The following is a 12605-nucleotide window of genomic DNA, read 5'->3' as shown; positions in this document are numbered from 1 at the left end:
ATGCATCGGTTCTACAAACAAAAGCGCATTGTGATCCATGATCCCTCGAGGTTTAACAAAGACATTACCCTCTGTAAATGAATTAAACCAAACACCATTAGCAACCATTCTATCCAGGCGCTTGAATATAGGACTAGCTAGACGCTTGTTAGTCCATGTATGAATATTCCCCACTGTACAAACTGTATCCATACCACAATTAGCTAAACAATCAGTGAAGGTTTGCATTTCAGGTGTCCAATGTTCCCTCCCACCAGAAACTTCACCTAGACTAGTAACGCAATTGAAGTCACCAAAAAGACACCAAGGTGCCGTAGTAGTGCTCAAAGATAAACAATAGTTCCAAAGAGGAACTCGATCCACTGCATCATTAAAAGCATACACAAAGGAGACCAAAATAGTTATGTTCTTTTCCAGAAAAGTAGCATTACAAGTTATTACCTGGCTAGACATAGAATGAATGGAAATGTCCCACACACTCGGATTCCAGCCAACCCAAACACGCCCATTGTAGTGATGTGCTACAGCTGCTATAGGCGCTGCAGACACTGCAGGAGCTGCAGGCGCTGTGGGAACTGTGGGAGCTGCAGACAAAGCTGTAATTCTAGTTGCATCTTGACTACGACCTCTCCTTCTCTTTTGACCCGGTGAGAAATGACCACAGGGTGAGTATGAGTTTGATGTGCTACAGCTGCTATAGGCGCTGCAGACACTGCAGGAGCTGCAGGCGCTGTGGGAACTGTGGGAGCTGCAGACAAAGCTGTAATTCTAGTTGCATCTTGACTACGACCTCTCCTTCTCTTTTGACCCGGTGATTTTGGAACAATGTTGTCAACAACTGGACAATCAGGAGCAGTATTGGGTTCTACAGACACCACCATTTGATCTTCCATCTGAGTCAAAACTGGCACCAAAATATTGATGTCAATATCTGTGCCATGTACCTTATCAAACTCTTCTAAATTATCAACATTGTCTTCATTTTGCTGCACATCTTCGATAGTCTGATCCCCATCCAAGACTAAATCACATCCCATAAATTCCCCAAAGACCACTGGGTTGACATCTTCACTAGAATTATTAGTACCTGTTGCATTATTGAGATCATCCTTCTGTGTTTGAAGCAACACAATAGAGTCAGGCAAATCTGCTCTACTATGATGATTTTTTTTAGCCAATTTCGAAGCACCTTGAGTTGCTCCTCCAGGCCTTGCTCGAGGTGCTTGTTTAACAGCGTTTGGGTTATGAATGCATCTTGCAAAAGAGTGCCCAAAAGCCTGGCAATGGGTACAGGAGTAGGGCAGTTGCGGATAGATAATGCTCACTTTAACCAATTCCTCAACACCCTGCTCATCCTGAACTGGAACCCAGACATAATCTGGTCTCGGGCTAGAATACGATAGCATCACCTGCACAGATGTATACTTAGTAGGCTCGAACCTAGCAGTCATTTCAATCAATCTTATTCTCGTAGTTATAATAGTTAGCGTAATTCTTAGTTATAAACATTCTTAATTTGTTATCGTCTTAGCATTGAATAATAACCATACATTGTTGCTTAGGTGCGTAATTTAGATAGTTAACCAATACAATCTCTGTGGGATCGAATCTGATTTATATCTTATACTACTTGCGAACTCGTATACTTGTGTGTAATATTAGCACGTGTTTAGCGACTAACATGGCTATCTCTCAATGTTAAGATAATAACAAGTTGAGATGTTTATAACTAAGATTAAACTAACATGCAATTAACTAAGAGATTAAAAGTGATTGAATTAACTACATGAGATACACATAGGATTCTAACTTCATTAAATACTTCATTCAAAGTCATTGTTCTTAACCTTAGCATGTAGTGGTCATGACAACTAATCAGACAACACAAAACTAGTAAACGCCAACTTTTGTTGTACGAATACGCTACTACCAGACATCCACAAAAGAGATAGAAGCTGAATAGATACCAATTATATTGAGACCCTATATGTCTATAGAATTTGACAACATAAAGGTTTAATGAACAAGTTATCTATCATGATTACATAGGGCAAGTAAGATGGTTAAAATTACCTACGAATCATGCATAATAAATACATGAACCTATGCTAGCATGGCAAGTTCTAAATCTCTATATTCAATTTTGCTTTAATAGAGATTAACAAACTATCTTATATGTTCACGACATACATAAAACGAATAAGCACAATCAATACTAGGATATCATACAATCACCTCACACTTATGTATTGAAACATATTAACTATAGAAATCCATAAGGAAATCCGTTAGAACCCTACGATAACGATTAGTTCATAATTGAACTCATCGTAACCATGGGTTCCAATGAAAGCATGGTAAATAAACTAAGATAAACTAGGTCTGAAATAACTGAATAATAATAACAAAGTACGTTAACAAGAGTATTAGGTTCAAATAACAAAGAAAACAAGCATCCAAGATTACAACTTAAGCAAAGAATCACAAGTAAAAACAAGATCTTCTTCTCCTTTATTGTATTGTGCTACTAGATCTTCTTTATGCTCTCTCCTTGCTCTTCTATCTGAAAAACGTCTTTTTATTTATATATATAGGCTTCTGGACGACCTGGGCTTTCAAATGCTCAAAATTCAAGTAGAAACAGGATTCCGAGAAAATGACCTGGCGCGGCCGCCCTCAAATCCAGCACGGCCGCCCTGAGTTTCTGCCAAACGGGCGCGGCCGCTCCCAAAACCAACACAGCCGCCCCGAGCTTCTGAAAAAAAACTGATTTTTTCTTGTTTCCTTGACTTCTCGTGCTGATTTCTTGCACGCAATCGACCGAGGCTCCATCCTAACACTCTTTTAAACATAAGACATGCAATATCCATTCCTTCGTTCGAATATGCCCTGAAATGCAGAACACTAGAGAAACACATCAAAAACACAAAAAACTTGAGTACAAAACACCAATTCGAGCCTTTACACAGCGTTCTAAGTGGATATAAATGCCACTTATGAGTATGTTCAGGAAATGTCCATCTTTTGATATTCTACTCAACCCCTTTGCCTTGAGCTTATTTGATCTTTGTTCAAACATCTCTATCTCTTTGGCATATTTTCTATCCCTTTCCTCCTTTCCAGCCTTCAATCTTGCATATCTTTCATCCCTTTCCCTCAACCTTTCAGACATCACAGCCTTCCACATTCTAGTACTTGTGTCCTTATCCTTCATCAAGCTAATTAACCTCTTCAATTCTGTGGTTGGTAAAGTTTCCATTACTCCCCTGCTAAGCAAAATGAAGGAGCCATCCATGTAGTAGATTCTGACTTCTGCTAAAGATACAACCCAAACTTTGACAATTTCTTCATATAGTTGTTGGAAAAAGTCATCATCTTTGATGCACATATTTAGAGGTAGAAAGTCAGTTTAATTGAAACAGTTCCAGATGACCGCAACACCAGCTTGCATTTTCCTTAGTTTTCTTCTAACAATCTTGAAGTGAGTTATGGTTGGAGGCTTGAATGAAGGTAGGTTTATGATTTTCTTTAGTATGACATGGCTTGATCTGATTGGTATCTTGAGTAGGGTGTTTGCAGTTTGTTTATACAAGAATTTTGGCTTTTGAGGTAGGTTTGGTTGAGATGGTGTTTGGCTAGGTTTGGTGCTTTGAGTTTGTGAGATTTAGATTTGTTGGACATATTTCTTCGAACTTTCTTCTCCTCCCCTTTTCTTCTCCCGATGTCTTCTCCCTTCTTTCCATCATCCCTTTTCTTCTCATCATTCTTCTTACGGCCGGTTGCCTTTATAGATTGACTTGGATTTGAGCCCAAAGGTTTTTGCTCATCATTCTTCTGTTCATCATCATCCCAGTCATCTTTTGTGTTAAATTGAGTGTTTGGCAACATGGTTTCAGCATTTTGTAAGAATCTTCCCAAAATCATTATCACCTCCCTATCTTCATCTGTCTTCTTCTTCTTTGTCTCCAAATCAGTTTCCAATGTCATGATTAATCTTAGATTACCCCTCACACATTTTTTGGGGATTGTGAAGTATTTGTACTTTATGGTTTGTGGATGGATGTAGGCCACCCCTTTGCTTGGATGGAGATAGGCTTCAGGAAAAGCAGCTATTTGAGCCTTCTTATGTTCATTAAGCAATTAGATGTCCTATGGAAAAACTTGATTAACTCTATCAATTATTACATCCATCTCATATGCTCTCATGGATTGAAGATTTGGGAGAGACACCTGTAGACACCTGTCCAAATCACAATTATTGACATTTGCAACTATCTTTTTCTCCAAGAAGTTTCCAACCTTTACAATCACCACTCTTATAAAATTGATGTTGTTGACAAAATCTCTCTTGTAAGTGATGTATTTGTTGTGAAGAGAGACTCTTAGCACAGTTAGTAGCTCATTGAACTCTTTGTCTTGACAGGGTCCTTCTGCAGCTTTTTAGAGTCTGTCTTTACCAACATCTTGAGAAATTTTGACTTGTGTAGAGCTTTGGCCAGAGTGGTATATAGATTTTCCAGATTCCTTTGATTGTTGAATTCTAGCTTCTATCTCCCCCTTAGTCTTGGTAGCAGGCATGAGTAGAGGAGTTGGAATTTATGGCCTAACAGCTTCAGGAAATACAGGTAGTGGAATCTTCAAGGCTCCCATAATAGCTCCTAAAGAGACAAAATTCTGCATTTGGAGATGTTTGTGGGAGTCTACTAGGGACCTTATATCATTTTGCTGACTCTGCACTAAAGTAGTGAAAATAGTGACCTGAGCTGTAAGAGAATCATTGGAGGCTTAAAGATTGGAGACTTGTTGTTGTAGAGACTGGATTTATAGATTTTTTGAGGTAGAGATTGCTTGTTGTTAGCTTGATGAGATGGGAGTACCAAAGGTGGCTTGAACCAATTCCTTAATTCCCCCTATCAATAATGTTGAGGGTTCATATCTGGCTTGATGGAGTTGGTCCAACTTGACTCTTGTGTCATTGTTACTTGTGATTTAATTCTGGACAACCTCATGAAGAGCCATAAATGATTGCTTTAAATTTTTGATGCTTTGCTCCATACCGGTCACATTAAACCTGGCCATTTGATCAACAAACTTTTTGAATTTATTTTTGATCTCTACTGAGATGGCACAAGTTGATCCAGTTTATCTTTCACCAATTTCATGATCCTGTCTTGATAACTATCCAGTGTCTTTTGAAATGTTTTACCAATGAGGTGGAAGGCTTTGAGTTGTGCCTTATAGACCTCTGTAATAGCATTATATACTTCCTGTGGACTGGGAGTCTTGGAATTGCTTCCTAGGATGGTGACATATTCTTCATTGAATCTAGCCAAGACCTCATCCATACTCAAACTGAAATCCTTGTCTAGCCAAGCATCCACATTCCCATCCTGCTCAGCTTCATTAATAATCTTGTGCTGCTATTCTTCAACATCTTCTTTATATGACAACAAGATAGTCTGATAATCCTGATTGGACATGTCAGTTGTGAGTAGCTATTGGGTAATATTTGTAAGGCCAGCTAGTTGGTCTACAAGGAGATCATTCATTATAATTGGCTAAGATTGAGCATCATGCAGCCATTGAGAGATAAAGTGTGAAGGTTGTTGAGTGGGGTTGGAGGTATATGGGATGTTTGTTTGGTATGAGGTAGAGGGTTGTGAGGTGTTAGGAAACCCTATGATTGGAATCACAGTTGAACTCATAGTAGAAATTGTGGTTGTGATAATGTGTTATTCATCGGTAATGGGAACCTCCATTTGAATTGGAGGGGATTTGACCGGGTTACTATCATGTACCATATCCTTAAACCCTTGTTCTTCTTGCAAATAACTGGCACTTAAATGTGCTTAACTTGTCTCCCCAATAGTTGGATCATTGACAATTTTACTCCCATCTTCTATTGACAAAGCAATTTCAGCCAGGGTTTTGAGGGGAGTTGTCCCTATATGAGGAACCTCCAAATGAATCGGAGAGAATTTAGATAGATCCCCCTCAAGAGTACTACCCTCAAACCTCTCAATTTGTGAAGATTGATTTGCACATGAAGGTGCATTTGGTACTACCACAGGGTCTTTAGTAAAAATTGATGAAACTACTGTGTTTTTGTTTGTGTCATCAAGGTCTACCCTAGAATGTAGCCTCTCCCCAACTGAATATGGTTCCTGGGTGGTGATCATAGTCTCTTGAACTATGTCACTTGATCTTGATAACACTTGAGAAGTGGATTCAAGTGTTTCATTATAGATAGAAGAAATTTGAGAGATGACATTAGTGATTTAAGAATTGAGTGTTGACAGCTCCCTCTGAATAGATGAGGGAGCTTCAAATGATGTGCTCTCAATGTGTGTGTCATCATTATTTTTTCTTTCACAAACTTGAGTGTGCTCAAGTTGTGGTGCAGACTCTTTATAAGATGCACTAGGGAGAGTGCTTTATTCAATAGAGACACCCTGTTGAGAGGATGCCTCTAGAGTCTATTTTGATCCCTTTTTTCAACTGCAACCTTTTGGGAAGATGCAGAGGTGGCCAATTGAGTGGTCAACTCAGGTTTCTTGGTCTTCTTTGGTTTTCTAACCAGGTGAGACTCGGGTTCTGTTTGTTTCTCACCACTCTCAGTAATTACTGTTAAGGGTGCATTCTTTCTCTTCTTTTTACTTGTTAGGAATATATTGTAGGCTTGATGATAACTTAACAAAACACTCTAAGTAGATAAGTTAAATAATTTGTGTAACCATCTTTTGATGGAGTAGCTTGTATCAAACAAGTATGTAGCTCATTCATGTTTACTATAATATCTTAGAAGTTTAGAAATTGTTAGACATTCTAAGTCATGTTGGCTACCGGCAAGATATGCAGAACAGGTTGCCTAATTATAAATAAGTGATGCCTTGTAATTTTGCATAAGTGAAAGGGTATAAACTGCTAAGAAAATACTATCAACGGATAATCTGCAAAGCTCTCAACCGATGACTCAAGGCACCTTCAACGGATGTTTCATAACAGACTCAATGGATAATGTTGAAGTCTCAAGGAACATCAGATTCAAATAACAGTTGAAAATGACTAGACAGTGACATGGGTTGATTGTATACAAAAGGAATGTGGCAGCCTATAATTAGGGTTATGAAGATCAAGAAGCATTTCCATTTTCATGCAAAATAGGGACATTCAAAGATGTTATATCTATATGGATTGCATGGGATAGAGAAATGAAGAAACATGTGATGACATCTAAATAATAGAGTTATGTTTTGTCGTATCACACATGTAACTTGGTGATATATAAACCAAGTGTAACAAAGAGTTAAAAAGATTGATTGACACGGTCAATACAAGTAAGAACTAGAGAGAATTTGTAAGCTGTATCCTTAAGAACTCTCAAGTTCAGTTTGTAAGAACTCTTGTAAGCAACTGTGTGCTTTTGCATCACATAGATCTTCTTCAATTATATATATCTCTGGTGGAAATATCAATCCACCAAAAAGTTTTTAAACACCCGTGTTTATTTATATTGTGTTTGAATACTTGAATACTTATTATCCGCAACTAGCTTATTCAAACACATTTATAAGTATTCATAAGAAGTTTTAAATTTCCAAAGAAAACCAGAATTCCATTCAACCCCCTTCTGTAATTCTGTTGTTAGATTGTTTAAGAATAACAATTGGTATCAGAACAAGCTCTTGACACACTAAGTATTTAAATATCAAAACAAACTAACAATATGAGTAGAAAGGATGTTTGAGTGAAGATCCATTTTCTGGACAAAGACAACTATCACCATTGGAAGGTGAAAATGCACCTGCATCTTCTCTCTCAAGATGAGAGATATGTTGATTAAATTGAGAAAGGTCCTCACGTTCCTCGTAGAGCTGCAATAGACATTTAAGGAGCTGTTGGCAATGAGCAAACCATTCCAAAGCCTCAATCAGAATAGACAGATGAAGACATTGAGCAAGTGCATAAAGATAAAAAGGCTATGCACATTCTATTCAACGGTCTTGATGGTGATATGTTTGACAATGTGTTGACTGGCATTTATGATACTTTATAATGCTCCGTAATGCTTTGAATTGGTGTTTTTTACTCAAGTTGTTGGTGTTTTTAACGTGTTTAGTAGTGTTTTTACATTTCAGGCTTATATCAGGAATACAGGTGAATTGGCATTGGTTTGATGCTAATATGGTGTTAGGATGATGTCCAGAGTAAAAGCTCATAAAAAGACCAACTCAAATCAGCAAGAAAAGAAGAATTCAGAAAATTCTCCAGAGAGTCAGCGCGCCCGCGCGGTGATAGCGCGCGACCACGTCCAAAGAACAGAAACTCAGCGCGCCCGCGCTGGTCAAGCGCGCGCCCACGCCAGGTCGAGATAAAAGTATCATGATTCTCTTGTGATTCTGATTGATGGACTTCTACTCTGCATAGGCTGCTATATAAACATAACTTATGTTTATTTTTCATAGCAAGACATACTAAAGCTTAAGGAGAAGGCGTAAGAAGACCGGAGAGCACAATTCAACCAAGGCGAAAAGGATCTAGTTTATTCTTGTGATTCTTTATTTTAAGTTGCAACTTTGGATGCTATTTTTCTTATTCATGAACATATACTCTTGTTTCGTACTTGATTTATTATTTATTAAGTATAAAGACTACGTTTATTATATCATGTTTTCATCGGAACCCACGTTGATGATGAGTCCGATTATGGGCTAATCGTTATCGTGGGGTTCTAACGGATTTATTTATGGATTTCTTTAGTTAATTTGTTTCGATATCTTAGTGTGTGGTGATTGTATGATAACCCAGTATTGGTTGTGCTTATTCGTCTTATGAGCATCGCGAACTTATAAGATAGTATGATAATCTTTAATGAAGCGAAAGTGAATTTAAGGGTTTAGAACTTGCCATGCTAGCATAGGTTCATGTATTTGTTATGCATGATTCGTAGGTTATTTTAACCATCTTACTTGCCCTATGTAATCATGATAGATAACTTGTGCATTAAACTGTTATGTTGTCAAATTCTATAAACATATAGGGTCTCAATATAATTGGTGTCTATTCAGCTTCTATCTCTTTTGTAGATGTCTGGTAGTATGGTATTCGTACAATAAAAGTTGGCGTTTATCAGTTTCATGTTATCTGATTAGTGTCATCACCATTACATGCTAAGGTTAAGAACGAAAAGGCTATTGAATGAAGTATTTAATGAAGTTAGAATCCCATATTTGTGTCATATAGTATTCAACTCTCTTTACTCTTTTAGTTAATGTTCCTTAGTATAATCTCTTAGTTAATCTTAGTTATAAACAACCTCACTTTATGATTCTTCTTAGCATTGGATAATAACTATACCATTGTTGCATAGATACATTGATTAAAGTTAACCTAAACTAGTCCCTGTGGGAATGAACCAGAATTAATTCTATATTACTTGTGAACGCATATACTTGCGTGTAAGTTTAGCGCGTGTTTTCGCCCTAACAAGTTTTTGGCGCCGCTGCCGGGGACTTCGGTGTTATTTTTTAGTTTATGTGTTTGTCATTATTGGTTGTTAAAGTTCAGTGACTCGGATATTGTTACTTACTTGTTTCCTTGTCGTGTTTCAGGTAATCTAGCGAGCGTGTATGCATACGCGTTCTCGATCTCGTAAGAGAACACTGGATCAAGCTGAGGAAGAAGTTGTAGTAGAGGAGAAAGTTGAAGAAGAGATCTTAGTTAAAAAGGAAGAAGAAGAACTTATTATAATGGGAGAACCAGAAGCGAATCTAGAGGCTTTGATGGATTACTTTCAATCGAAGATCAATAATATCCAGTCTCTCATTGTTCGACCAACCATCTCAGCTAACACCTTTGAGATCAAGTTGAGCACGATTCAGATGATATAGAACTCAGTTCAGTTTGGGGGTTCTCCAAGAGAAGACCCCAACATGCACATCAGACATTTCATCGAGATCTGCGACACTTTTAAGTTCAATGGAGTTTCTGAAGATGCTATTAAGTTGAGGCTTTTCCCATTTTCTCTACGGGATAAAGCGAAGTCCTGCTTACATTCTCTACCACCAGGGTCTATCACCAAATGGGAGGATCTTGCTCAAAAATTTATAACTAAATTCTTTCCTATGGCGAAGACTGCTGTAATCAGAAACGCACTTACTCAATTTACTCACCAATATGGAGAATCTTTATGTGAGGCATGGGATCGTTATAAGGAGATGCTTAGAAAGTGTCCTCACCATGGGATGCCTAACTGGATGATCATTAACTGCTTTATAATGAATTGGGTGCTACTTCTAGACCCATGATTGATGCATCATCAGGAGGAGCCTTGTGGGCTAAAAGCTACGATGAAGCTTATGAATTGATTGAACTGATGGCTGCTAATGAATACAAGAATCCTACTCAGAGACTATCTCAGGGCAAGGTAGCAGGAATTCTGGAGTTAGATACAACTACTGCTATAGCTGCTCAGCTTAAGGCTTTGACGATGAAGGTAGATTCTTTGGCTAATTATGGAGTTAACCAGATCACTAGTGTTTGTGAGTTTGTGCTGGCGCCCATGAGACAGAGCAGTGTGCTATTTCTAGTGAAATCAGCTCAGTTCATGAGCAACTTTCAGAGGTCGCAGCAACCTGTGCCAGCCACCTATCATCCCAACAACCGCAATCATCCTAACTTTAGCTGGAGTAACACTCAAAATGCGGTTCAGCAGCCGTATCAGCAGTATCCAGCAAAGCAGTACAACCCTCCTGGTTTTCAGCAACCGCAATATGCACCAAGACAATAACTCCAGCTGCAACAGTCTAATGAAAAATCTCAATTGAAGGAGTTGAGGCTCATGTGCAAGAGCCAAGCGGTTTCTATCATGACCTTGGAAAATCAAATTGGAAAATTGCCAATGCCTTGCTAAATCGTCAACCTGGTACACTCCCTAGTGACACTGAAGTGCCAGGAAAGAGGGAAGCTAAGGAGCAGGTAAAGGCAATTACATTGAAGTCTGGGAAGGTTGCAAATCCTGAACACTCTCAAGTTTCGGATGAAGAAGCTGTGGCTGAAGAAGAAGTGCATAAGGAAGCTGAAGTGGAACCAAGGAAGACAACTGTTGAACACACTCCTCCTGAGGGTAATACAGAGGAGAAACATATACATCCTCCACCTCCCTTTCCTAAGAGGCTGTAGAAGAAAAGGCTGGATAAGCAATTTGAGAAGTTTTTAGAGGTGTTCAAGAAACTTCATATCAACATACTGCTCTTGAACAAATGCCTAGTTTTGTGAAGTTTATGAAAGGTATACTTTCTCGGAAGGTGAAGCTTGATGACTTAGAGACCGTTGCTCTCACAGAGGAATGCAGTGTTGTGCTACAACAGAAGTTGCCTCCGAAGCTTAAAGATTCTGAAAGCTTCACTATTCCTTGCACCATTGGAAAAATGTCATTTGACAAATGCTTATGTGACTTGGGAGCTAACATCAATATGATGCCTTTGTCAATCTTTAAGAAGTTGGACTTACCTGATCCAAAGCCGACTTATATGACCTTGTAGTTGGATGACCGTTCTATTACATATCCATGGGGCATTGTGGAGGATGTCTTGGTCAAGGTGGATAAACTCATCTTTCCTGCTGATTTTGTAATTCTTGATTTCGAGGAGGATAAGAAGATTCCCATAATCTTGGGAAGACCTTTCTTGGCTACTAGCCGAACCTTAATAGATGTGCAGAAGGGTGAGCTCACCATGCGATTGCTGGATCAGGATGTAACTTTTAATATGTTTAATTCCATGAAATTCCCTACAGAAAATGAGGAGTGCTTAAAGGTGAAGTTGGTCGATTCTGTGGTTACTTCATAACTTGATCAATTGGTAAGAGCTGATGTCTTAGAAAAGGCCTTGTTGGGGAATTCAGATAGTGAAGATGATGAAGGTGATGAGCAATTTCAATATCTAAATGCTTCTCCCTGGAAGCGGAAGATGGATATGCCTTTTGAATCTCTTGGAATGGAGGAGCTGAACAAATCTCCAAAGCGCCTCAAGCCATCTATTGAGGAAGCTCCTACACTTGAGCTTAAACCATTACCTAAACACTTAAGGTATGCTTTTTTAGGTGATGCATCTACTTTGCCCGTGATTATTGCATCTGACCTTTCAGGTAGTGATGAGGAAAAAATCTTAAAAATTCTGAGAGAGTTCAAATCGGCAATTAGATGGACGATAACAGATATTAAGGGAATCAACCCTTCTTATTGCATGCACAAAATTCTGCTAGAGAAAGGTAGCAAGCCTACTATTGAGCAACAGAGACGGCTTAATCCAATCATGAAAGAAGTTGTGAAGAAGGAAATTCTTAAGTGGCTGGATACAGGGATCTTCTATCCCATTTCTGACAGTTCTTGGCTGAGTCTAGTTCAGTATGTACCGAAGAAATGAGGCATCACAGTCGTATCTAATGAGAAGAATGAGCTCATTCCTACTCGAACAATCACGGGGTGGAGAGTTTGCATAGATTACAGGAAGCTGAACAAGGCCACGAGAAAGGATTACTTCCCTCTACCTTTTATTAATCAGATGCTCGAAAGGTTGGATGGGTATGAGTACTACTGTCTTCTT

At 38.6% G+C, this 12605-nt stretch overlaps 1 non-coding gene across 1 annotated transcript; it reads right to left on the bottom strand.

Annotated features, from left to right (window-relative positions):
* Positions 1-10139: 10139 nt before the first annotated feature.
* LOC141710102 (small nucleolar RNA R71) lies at positions 10140-10246 on the bottom strand. The gene has a single exon (XR_012570640.1). It is a non-coding gene; the product is annotated as a small nucleolar RNA R71 (small nucleolar RNA).
* Between the last annotated feature and the right edge of the window lie 2359 nt (positions 10247-12605).

This window comes from Apium graveolens, chromosome 2 (genome assembly GCF_009905375.1).
Source record: "Apium graveolens cultivar Ventura chromosome 2, ASM990537v1, whole genome shotgun sequence".
Classification (NCBI taxonomy): Eukaryota; Viridiplantae; Streptophyta; class Magnoliopsida; order Apiales; family Apiaceae; genus Apium; species Apium graveolens.
The sequence above is the reverse complement of the archived record's forward strand: the minus strand, read 5'-3'. Positions and strand labels throughout refer to the sequence as shown.